Source organism: Sturnira hondurensis, unplaced genomic scaffold, assembly GCF_014824575.4.
Source record: "Sturnira hondurensis isolate 20B ecotype Veracruz unplaced genomic scaffold, ASM1482457v3 Scaffold0017338, whole genome shotgun sequence".
In the NCBI taxonomy this organism is placed as follows: domain Eukaryota; kingdom Metazoa; phylum Chordata; class Mammalia; order Chiroptera; family Phyllostomidae; genus Sturnira; species Sturnira hondurensis.
Window position 1 is genome coordinate 1,401,786 of NW_028089969.1, and position 12,114 is coordinate 1,413,899.

General features: G+C 40.4%; 1 protein-coding gene across 1 annotated transcript in view; it reads left to right on the top strand.

Moving 5' to 3' along the window:
* The first annotated feature begins 4,392 nt into the window (after positions 1–4,392).
* Positions 4,393–12,114, top strand: part of CEP192 (centrosomal protein 192) — a 147,203-nt gene continuing 139,481 nt past the window's right edge. The window contains exons 1-2 of the mRNA XM_037067640.1: positions 4,393–4,827; positions 5,095–5,266. The gene's annotated coding sequence lies outside the window, so the exon portion shown is untranslated. The remainder of the gene's footprint in view (positions 4,828–5,094; positions 5,267–12,114) is intronic.

Here is a 12,114-nt window from a genome sequence, read left to right on the forward strand (position 1 = left end):
TGAATCTGTTGCCTTATAAAAATGCAATGTACTTTATTTGATACTTGGTAAAGCTTATATCTCCTTAAAATATGTTGCTAAAAATAGAATTCAAATAATGAAAAATTAGGGGGTGGATGTGACATTTATTTAAAAAGGTAGAAAGGCACTATGTAGACTAGCATGTAGAACTGACAATTTTCAATCTAATTAGACAAATTATTTTCTTTCTCATATTTTATTTTTCTTTTTTATTGAATTTACTGGGGTGACAATGCTTAATAAAATTTTATAGGTGTTGAGTTAGATTATTTTCTAAAATCATATTTTTAAATGTAAACAATGTACTTTATTAATTATGATAAATGATATATAGGTCTAGTAATATTCCTTTAGGTTCAGTTTTCTCAGGAGTTATCAAAGATTTAACTTCTAGGGTTAGAGAAAGATGTAATTTGAGCATTTCAAATGTGACTCAGTTAATCACACATAGATAACATAGTTATAACCATGTAATTTATAATTTAATTTTCAAAGACACCTTTCCTGTGAATAGCGTCATATCCCTAGAGCTTAACGTGAAAAGGATAAATAGCTGATAAGATATATGAGGTCTGTCTGGGAAAAGTCCAGTCATTATTAATATAATGAGAACAGTTTGTACGACATTGGTGTAATCTGGTGGCCAATGAGACTGAGCTAGTATGTGCATGTGTGAGCAGTGATGACTTCACTATACTAGCCAGTGGGTGTGGATGCCATTGAGTGAGCATAGTACTGTGTGGCTATTGCATTCAAAATGACTGAGCAAGTAGAGCAATGAATCTGCATCAAATTTTGCATTAAGCTTGGACATTCCTCCACAGAAACTCTTCGGGTGATTTAAAAGGCCACAGCTATGGCCAACTGCTGTTTGGCAGGTTCATCACAACAATGCATCTGCTCATGCATCATGTCTGGTGCAGAGTTTTTTGGTGAAACACCAAATTACCTAAGTGACTCAGCCCCCCCCCCCCCAGATGTTGTGCCCTGCTTCTAGCTTTTCCCAAAACTAAAATCACCTTTGAAAGGGAACATATCAGACCATTGATGAGATTCAGAAAGATACCATGGGCAGCTGATGGCAATTGATAGAAATGTGTGAGGTCCCAAGGTGCCTATTTCAGAGGGGACTGAGGCATTATTGTCCTGTGTACAGTGTTTCTTGTATCTTAGATCTTCAGTAATTGTCTCTATTTTTCATAGTACATGGCTGGTTGGTTACCTTCTGGACTGACCTTGCAATGTATTTTATTTTTAGGTACATTTGAGTTTTGTTATATATAATCATTAAAATATTTTGTTAGTAAAGTTAGCACTTTAGCATTACAATGTAAGAAAAGTAATCCTTTATAATAATTCCCAAAGGTCTTCCATTTGTTGAAGGACTTGTTTTAGACCTGTAGATGTGTTTAAGTTCAAAGCAAGGGGTCTAACTTAAGGCTGGCCCTGGCTCAGAAATAAGAATTCATATCTTTTCTGATTTCGATCATAGAGGTTCCAGGGTTTAGAATGGGATGATGAATTGAGACAGATTTTCACTGCAACTTAATGAATATTGTGTCCAAGATACTTGCTAACCATTGGAATATGTAAAAATGCCTTTCTATTTTTTATAGGAAGGTAATCTGCACATAAATTGTCATTCTAGTGGGAGAAGGCATTTAGAGGATTGACAAAAGTTAAAGGGATTCAACTTTATAATGAAAGGTTGAGACAGTATAAAAGAAAGCTACTTTAGCTGGCAGGATTTTGAAGGGATGTGGGATTTCAAGAGTCAGAGTAATGAATGAAAACAGAGGATAGGAGTTCCAGGATGATGGTTTATGAGGTGAAAGAGGACAAGGGTGTTTTCAGGCAACAGAAGGAAAGAGTAAGGTTCATTGGGGAATTCATGGGAGATTAATCTGGAATCATACCTTGTCATGTTAGTAGGCTTTGGATATTTGGATATTTGCTGAAGTGAAGAGTTACCACTTGGGAGCATTTGGTGAGGGGAGCCATGGGAGAAGTCTGCCTTTTCTTAACTGGATAGGCATCACGTCCAATTCCCTGGAAGACAGTTAACTATTCAGCTTTTGTAAACTCATTGTCCAAGGAGATGTGGAATGCTCTTGGGTGCTACTCTTCGGAATGCTCGAGTTGGCAAATGAGGTTAGATAATACCGAATATTTGTTGAGTACCTCCATGTGCCATTGCTCCTTTAGATACCTTATGCAAGTCAATTGGTTTAATTCTGACAACGAACCTCTAGGACAAGTGCTTGAAGTATCCCCATTTTACAGATGAGGATGCTGGCAGGTTAAAATCATCTGCCTAAAGCTGCATAGCTAGAAAGTGAGAGCCAGGATTGAGATCTAGACAGGATGGCATCAGAGTCTAGTTTTTTTCTGCTTGCAGTCTACTTTGGATTGTAGAGCCCTGTCACCAGAGTCTTGCTGGATGTTGTGGCAAGAGCTTTGGTAACTTGATTTTTATGGGGGAAGGACATTTATTGAGTTGGGTACAAGGGCTAGAGTCTGGAACACAGAGACACATTCCAGTAGTTCATCTCCAATGTATAGCCATGCTATAGAGGAGTTAAAACACCATATGAAACAAAGGTGGTTCGTTATACTCAAATAGCATCCTTTCGGTTCTAGAGCTAAGTATTTTTCAGAATTCAGAACATCTTGACATTTTCTCCACTTGTCTTTCTTGAGTATGGAGAAAGGTAGAATAGGAGTAATTAATTACACTTTGCAAATGCTAAGCAGGGAGGTTTCAAGAAGAGGTGTCGAGAACTGTGGAAACACTACCAGCAAGAAGCCAGATCTGATCAATTAAAACAAATATTGAAGTAGTGCGAGGGACAAACCCGATAACATGAAAAAAGAATACAGTGTGAAAGTGGAGGCAGTTAAGAGTAGGAGAGACACAATGGTCTTCAGGTGATAAAACAAGGAAGGTTCAGATGGAGAGAACATTTCTAAAGGCAGAGAAGAACCAACCCAGAGGGTGTCAAGGAATGATGGTTGAGTGACATTTTAGAGGTAGTAGAGTGATCAAATAAACATGCTTTACCCCCACCAGGCTAAAATTAGGAGTAGGATTTAAATTCAACTATGCTTTTTCGTTTTTTTCCCCTTCCCAAATGCACTTACATCTTAACTGTTGAGTGAATGACGTTAAGGACTTAAGTTTGGAAAAAAGACTATCTCTGAGACTGGAAGTTTTGAGATAAAGGAAATGAAAGGTGTGAAATTGAATTACTTATATGGTTACTTACATAGTTAAAGCCTTGTGCTGAGCAGATTGTCGGCGATGTGCCTTCTGAAGAGGTAAGGAAAACATAGGGTTAATTAAGGATGAATTATGTCTCATTGCCTCACCTTTCCACACCAGACCAATAAAGACGCCATTTTGTAGCGAGCTATCATGAAGCTTGGATCCCCACGAATGATTTCCTAGTTGGAGCTTGTTAGCAGTGGATAACGTGGGCAGATCGTGAGATTTCAGCATCTGCCGAATGGTTATGTAAAAATACCTTCCTATTTTTTATAAGCAGGTAATCTGCACACAAACTAATTCTAGTGGGAGAAGGCATTTAGAGGATTGACAAAAGTTAAAGAGGATTCAACTTTATAATGAAAGGTTGAGACAGTATAAAAGTTACTTTAGCTGGTAGGATTTTGAAGGGATGTGGGATTTCAAGAGTCAGAGTAATGAATGAAAACAGGAGTTCCAGGATGATGGCTTATGAGGTGAAAGAGGACAAGGGTGTTTTCAGGCAACAGAAGGAAAGAGTAAGGTTCATTGGGGAATTCATGGGAGATTAATCTGGAATCAAACCTTGTCATGTTAGTAGGCTTTGGATATTTGGATATTTGCTGAAGTGAAGAGTTACCACTTGGGAGCATTTGGCAAGGGGAGCCATGGGAGAAGTCTGCCTTCTCCCATGGCTCCCCTTGTAAAATGGGAGAAGTTCAATGAATGAGCACAAAAAAGTGGCAAAGATACTGAACTCGGGGTAGTATCCAATTATCACCAGAAATATTTCTGTGTATAAGGTGACTAACGATGGTTGGGGTTCTCAAACTGAATCAGGTAGGCATTACTTTCAAATTGGCTAAGTCTCTCAATGGGCCGCTTTCGGTTTCGTTAGTGAGAAAGCCGCCTAAGGCGCTGGTGAATTCCTCCCCTGGTGCAGAGCGCGCTTTCTGGATTCAAACTGAGCGCGCCATCCCCGTCCAATCGTTGAGGTTAGTACCTGCACAGTCACTTCGCGCTGTGCAACCCAAAGCCGTTCCTCAGTCCCTGCTCTCCGCTCCTGTCGCAAACAGACGTAAATCTGAGAGACCCGGTAAGGACGGCTCAGGCTGTAGCTGGCAGTGAGGGAACGCGCAGGCGCATTTGCAGCACCTGGAGACGCCCCTTCCTCGAACTTTACACCACTTCCTGAAGTAAGGGTTGAGGGCTTGGTGATGAGGCGCGGGCTCCTGTGTCTTGACGTGAGGTTGGGCAGGAGGCAGTCGAATACGGTTCTGGCCGGCGATTCGGCTGCGTGGACAGCGGGGCAGGGACGGTTTGGGAGAGGTTGGGAAAGTGGCGCAGACTTCCGGGTGGAGGCTGTGGATGTGAGCTTATTTCGGACCGCTCAGTTCAATCATGCCGGTCGGGTCGCCACAGTTGAATTTCGCTCATTGAGTTTAATTGGACGCCACTGTGTCTGAAATTCACGGGTCTGAGATTCTTAGCCAAGCACTGGAGAGCGGCTTTGAAAGAAACAGGTTTTGATTTTATGGGGATCACGTCCCGTGTTCCTCAAGGTGATTAACAAACCCGCCTTGCACCTTGCTCTTGTTGCTTCGTGTGTGATGGGCGGTTCGGTTTCTTATTTTTGTCTAAGACTTTGACCCAGGAAATGACATAGCTAAATGTAGAGGGGTCTGCTAATGTCACCCGTTATTTACTTCTGTTTCGATTTCTGCTAAGCGGCACTTCCTTACATTTCTTGTATCTGATTTCTTTATGAATAAAACGTGAAATAAGTCAATGCTTAATGTCATTCTATTTTTGCTATTTCTTTATTTCAGACTTTGTTTAGTAAAACACGAGGTCCCTTTCGAGGTAGTCGTTTGGAGGACAGCTCTTTTTATGACCGTGTTTCCATTTGCTGTTAACCACTTTGAAATTATTCGATTGGAGTTTTTACTGCGCCAAGATCAGCTCTTTCTTCAAATTGCGGTTTTGTGGATAAAATTTGCAGTAAGTTTTGAAAATACACTGAATTCCTACATAATTATGAGATATATCCTAAAATGCCAAGGTTAAATATTGGATATTTGGGCAGTACGACAGTCTTTCCACAGCACATGCTTTTAAATGTGTTTAATTGTAAAGGTAGCTCTCCAATTCATGGCTACCATAAATGATGTTTTATATATCCAGGAGTGTAATTAAAACAACTAAATATTAATGAACTCAAATGCAAAATTTTGAGGTTACCACTTTAAGGAAATAGCAAGAGAAATCTCAAAGGTGGCTGCTTAGTTCAAGTATTAAAAGGAAAGATAACATGATATTGACTACACTTTTAAGTGATGGAGAAGGGGTGAGTAGTGCAATATAGAGGGAAGTTGGAATTTTCTTTTTAGGAAAGCTTTAGGAAGGTGATATGACTACTCATGGTGTAGAACAAGTGTAATCCTTCCTGGAAATGATAGACAAAGTATTAGATTACATCTTAAGGAATCTTCCACTAGGCTGTGTTACTTTTTTAAAAAATGCATTTTATTTCTTATGCTATTACAGTTGTCACATTTCCTCCCTTCATTCCCCTCCACCCTGCACACCCCCTCCCACCCACATTCCCCCTCTTTAATTCATGAGCATGTGTCATAAGTTCTTTAACTTCTACATTTCCCACACTACTCTTGCCTCCCCCTGTCTATTTTCTCCCTATCGTCTATGCTACCTATTCTCTGTACCTTTTTCCCCCCTCTCTGCTCCTCCGACTCCCCTGTTGATAACCTTCCATGTGATCTCCATTTCTGTGGTTCTGTTCCTGTTCTAGTTGTTTGCTTGGTTTGCTTTTGTTTTAGGTGTAGTTGTTAATAACTCTGAGTTTGCTGTCTTTTCACTGTCTTTTGCTGTCTTTTCATATTGTTCATATTTTTAATCTTTTTCATAGATAAGTTCCTTTAACATTTCATATAATAAGGGCTTGGTGATGATGAACTCCTTTAACTTGACTTTGTCTGAGAACCTCTTTGTCTGCCCTTTCATTCTAAATGAAAACTTTGCTAGATAGAGCAATCTTGGCTGTACGTCTTTGGATTTCATGACTTGGAATACTTCTTTCCAGCCCCTTCTTGCCTGCAAGATCCCTTTTGAGAAATCAGCTGACAGTCTGATGGGAACTCCTTTGTAGGTGACTGTCCCCTTATCTCTTGCTGCTTCTAGAATTCTCTCCTTCATTTTCATCTTGGCTAATGTCATTATGATGTGCCTTGGTGTGTTCCTCCTTGGTCCAGCTTCTTTGGGACTCTCTGAGCTTCCTGGACTTCCTGGAGGTCTATTTCCTTTACCAGATTGGGGAAGTTCTCCTTTATTATTTGTTCAAATAAGTTTTCTACTTGTTGCTCTTCCTCCTCCCCTTCTGGTACCCCTGTAATTCAGATTTTGGGACGTTTAAAGATGTCCTGGAGGTTCCTAAGCCTCTCCTCATTTTTTTGAATTCTTGTTTCTTCATTCTGTTCTGTTTGGTTGTTTCTTTCTTCCTTCTGGTCCACTCCATTGATTTGAGTCCCAGTTTTCTTTCCATCACTATTGGTTCCCTGTGCATTTTTCTTCATTTCACTTAGTGTAGCCTTCCTTTTTTTAAATCTAATTTGTGACCAAAATCAACCAGTTTTGTGAGCATCCTGATTACCAGTGCTTTGAACTGTGCCTCTAATAGGTTGGCTGTCTCTTGGTCACTTAAAAGTATTGGCTCTGGGGCTTTGAATTATTTTTGCATTTGAGCCTTTTTTTGGTGCGGGCGGGTCTGGTCACACCTGTTATGTAGTGAGGGGTAGAACCTTAGGTGTTCACCAGGGTGGGGAAACCCAGTCACTGGGTTGTAATGCTGTATGTGGGGACAGGGTAAGAGAGGGAACAATGGCGCTTGCTCTGCTCTCTGAGATTTCAGTCCCCTCTGCCGCTTCCCACAAGCAAACTGGGCCCTTCTGGTGCTGGTTGCTAGGTGGGTGGGCTTGTGTACATTCTAGGACCCTGTGGGTCTCTCCAGCGAACTCTCCTGTGAGGCTGGGAGTCTCTCCTGGCAACTCAACCCCCACAAGTGTTTTCAGTTGGTGCTTTTAGGCTTTATTTTCTGGCGCTGGGGTCTTGGGTTGCATGGTCTGTCTCACTGCCTGTTTTCACCTGGTTTATCTGCACGTGAATGTGTGACTGTGGTCAGCCAGCCACGTTGTGTGCCTCACTGAGTCTGCTCGTTGCCTCCTCACGTTTGGGGCCTGCCAGCCACTGCTTTTTCCTGCTGGGACCCTTCTCCTCTGGCCACCGACTGTGCCCCTCTTACTGGTCTGGATGAATGGTTGTCGGACTTCCATATGGTTCAATTTCCTGTCTGTTGGTTGTTTTTTTGTTTCTAAATTTTTATTGTCTTTAACTTTGGTTGTGCAAGGAGGCACAGTGTGTCCACCTGTACCTCCATCTTGGCTGGAAGTCCAGGTGTGTTACTCTTGCAAGCGTAGCAAAGCTCTGGCCAACCACTTAATGCTGCATCATAATTGATAGGGATTGTTAGCAACCTGAGGGGAGCTGCCTTATTTAGTTTTGCATTTCTGGTGCCCAGTAGAGTGTCTTTCATGATTTGTGTTTGATAATGATTGTTGCATGAATGATCTTTGCTTAATACATAAATTTTCTTAGATTTGACTCCTAACAGGAATCACCCTTAAAAAGTTTGGTATGTATTTGAATGCAGTTTTTATATCTTTAAATGAATAGCATAGTAATTATGAGTCTAGACATGGGAAGGCTAGTTGGAAGACTCATGGAATAATTTAGATTAAAAGGTGATGAGTGCCTTGACTTGTGTGGCTCAGGTGTACGGAGCATTGTCCTGTAACCAGAGGATTGTGGGTTCAATTCCTGGTTAGGGCACATATGTAGGTTGTGGGTTTGGTCCTGGTCCAGGCACATACAATCCCTGGGTAGGGTGTGTACAATCCTTGGTACTGGCATGTATGAAAGTTAGTTGATCAATGTTTCTCTTTCTCCCTTTCTATCTCTGAAAAAAAAATTAAGAAGTGCCCTTGGATGAGGATTAAAACAAAATAGTGTGGGTGACAGGTGTTGGGAATATGTAAATGGATCTTAGCTTCAGAGATATATCTGGACTTAGAAGCATTATAATTTGGTAACAGAGAGCAGAAAGGATCAGATGGTCCCAGGTGTCTGTCTAGCATGTATAGCAAGAGAATATGGATAATATATATCAAAACTAATGATAATAGGAAGAGTGTTTGGGGGAAAGGTAATAAATCTAGTTTTATATATGTTGGCTTTGCAGTACTTGGGAGGGAGTCAGAGGTAAGGTAGATGTCAAAGAGCCACTTGGAAATAGAGGTGTCCATTTTAGAATAGAGGAGGTCTGTGCTGAGGTGATTTAAAGATGAGTGAGATGGCATTAGTGCAGAAGGAAGAATACTCTGGGGCCAGATTTGTCTGGGTGTGAGTCCTCTACTTCTGTATGCACTGTGTGGCTGATCTGGAAATGTCTCTTAAGTCCCTTTTTTGGCCTCAGCTTCTTTAATAGTAGGGAAAATGACTACCTTGCAATTCTGGTGGAGGAATTAGAGAAATGTATATATTGGCTTGGCCAAAAAGCTCATTTAATTTTATTCCGCACCATGGTTGTAGTAATGCTTAGCTCTCTTTAACTTCATTTGAAACAATTTGTTAGATTGAATTGTTGGGGTTGTCTTATCAGCATGCATTTAAATAACTTATCAAAATTGATGAATTTTTGTGCAGCCATTTTAGTATTGAAGGTGGAAGAAATATGAAACATTTTTGGCATATTATGCTTTATTATTTCAAGAAAGGTAATAACACAAGAAATGCAATAAAAGATTTGTGCAGTGTATGGAGAAGGTGCTGTGGCTAATCCAATGGTTCACAAGTGGTTTGCGAACTTTCTTGGTACTAGTGACATTTTGGCCAAATAATTCTTTGCTCTGGGGCTGTCTTATACATTGGAAGATGTTTAGCAGCACCCCTGGCCTCTACCCGCTAGAAGCCAATAGAGGGGGATAGCCGACATAACTAGAAATATCCAAATAAGAAAAGTTATTGGTGAAAATGAAAAAAATGTGTCTTTTTTTTTTAATGGAAGAAATTATATGGACTTTTTGGCCAACCCCATACATTTCATGACAAGATCTGAGGTCAGAATCCTGGTTGTCCCTAATATAAGAGGAAGAAATGTATAAGTAGTAATTTTGGATTTTTCTAAGACTCTTAACTGTGAATGGAAGGTGAGAATTGGTGGCAGGAAGTGAAAGATGAAAGATGGAAGAAGTTTGAACATGTTTATAGAAATCAAGAAGAGGAAATAGAAATATTCAAGAGGAAAATGCTGGGGCATTATTTGAGAGGAGGGTACTTACATGATAGAGATAAATTTCCTGTGTGTTGACATATTGTGAAAACATTCATTTAACAAATTTATTGAGGATCTACTCTGTGCAAAGCTCTGCCCTGGATAGGAATTCAGTTGTAAAACAGGGTGAATCCCTGCCCCTCCAGGGCTTAACATTCTAATATAGGGGGAAATAGTTAAACAGGTGAATTATTCAGGGTGGGACAAAGGTAGGCTTACAGTTGTGAGTACATGGAAAGCAGAGTTTATTCTTGTATTATTTATTAATTGTTGTGTTATTTTCCATGCAATTGTAAACCTACCTTTACCCTTGCTGTATAGCATGCCAGATGGTACTGAATATTACAGAAAAAAGAAAGCAGGGCAAGGAAATTGGAGTGCATTGCTTAGACTGTATAGCTATCTGAGGGAAGACCTGACAGGTAAGTGGGCATTTATACCAAGACCTGAAAGAAGTGGAAGAGCAAGATGTGAGCCTATCTTGGGTATCAGTGTGCTGGGCAGAGGTAAGAGTAAGGGCAAAGGCTCTGATGCAGGAGTTTTAATGTGCTTTGCTGACAATGGGGAGGATAGCATGGCAGAAAGGGAATGAAAAAGGAAGACGAGTAGTAGAAGACAAAGAGATTATCTATCCTGTCTCCATTGGTCATTATAAGGACTAACATTACTCTAGATGGGAAACCCGTAGAAGGTTTTGAGCTAAAGAGTGAAAATACTTGATTTACCTTAGCAGCAGGGGTGTTCAACATTTTGGCATCTCTGGGCCATACATTAAATGCACAAACAGTAACCAAAAACTGATGAGCAGCAAAAGGTTTTAAATAAATTTACAGTTTTGTGTTGGGCCACATTCATAGCTATCCTGGGCCATGTGTAGTCTGTGGGCTGCAGGTTGGACACCCTTGTCAGGGATAACTTTAGTGTGGGGTGAATAGACTAGGGGAGGAAGACTAGAGGTATGGAGATGGAAGGCTATCATAGTATCCAGGCAGTATGTTGTGGTAGCTTGAGCAAGGTGGCCACAGTAAGAAATGGCGGGTTCTGGTTATACGTTACAGCATAACGATTATCATTTCTTTAACAAGCTTATTGATTTTAGAGGTGGGGAGGAGAGAGAAACATCGATTTGTTCCACTTTTTTATGCAATCATTGATTGCTTCTTGTATGTGCCCGCAACCTTGGTGTATCAGGATGATGCTCTAACCAACTGAGCTACCTGACCAGGGCCATTGTCACTTGTTTAGAGATTGCATATAGGGATGTATGAATATGAGAGGAGTCAGTAATGACTAAAGTTTTGTGGCTGAGCAACTGGAGAATGGAGTTATCATTTTGCTCTTTGGGGAAGATCGGAGAGCAGAATTTTTTTGAGGAGGTTGGAGTGAAATGTAATCAAGATCTAAGTTTAGGTGTCTGTTAGATATCTAAGTTAAAATATCAAGTAGGTAGTTGAATATCTGAGGTTCAGGAGAGAGGCCCAGGCTATGTCACTGCATTGGTGAGAGGGGTTGGGATCAAGTACAAAGAGGAGAGGTGGGTTTCTGACAGGAGCATGGATACTTCATCCGTAATTAAATAAGTTTTGTAGCTCTCTAGTGGTCTTAAAACTTTTTCTATTTTGTAATTAAATTAGTGCACACTACTGAAAATCTATACTTCAGTGCATTTTTCATTCACCCTGGCACAGCCCTTCCTTATTGTCTCTCTTACCAATTGTGGTAGCTCTCTGAATACCCTTTCAGATTTGAAGCCCTCTCCCTACTGTAGGTTGATGAGATAGTCCTTTCCTGGGCTGCAACATACACGTCATACTTCCTAATATACAACTTAAGGCTTTTAGGATCTGGCTTCATGGTTTCATTCATCATGTTATTTTTTATGCCATTTGCCAAAATACACTGATACACTTGCTGTTGCTACCACACAAATAGTTGTTAGAGTGGATTTTGGAATCACACCTGGCTTTGAATGTTACTAATTGTACAGTCTTGGCTAAATATTAGTTAAATTTAGTGTCTGAGTTTGCTTCTTTGTTTATAAATGAGGATAAATGACTTAAGGTAGTAGGTATGCAGTAAATCTTAATTTCCTTCCTCTTTGCTTGTGTTTATCTGTCATCTTTAAAAGCCCCCTTATCTTGAAGGTAAAGCACCAATACCCTCTCATTTATTAAGCCTTTTCTAATGTATTGATTTTCTTTACTGAAGTCCACATAACCCTTTTTTAAAAAAATATATTTTATTGATTATGCCATTACAGTTGTCCCATTCCCCCCTTCACTCCCCTCCACCCTGCACACCCCTCCCCCACCATTTCCCCCCTTTCGTTCATGTCCATGTGTCACAAGTTCTTTAGATTCCATATTTCCCATAGTATTCCTGCCCTCCCCCTGTCTATTTTCTACCTACCGTCTATGCTACTTATTCTCTGTACCTTCTCCCCACT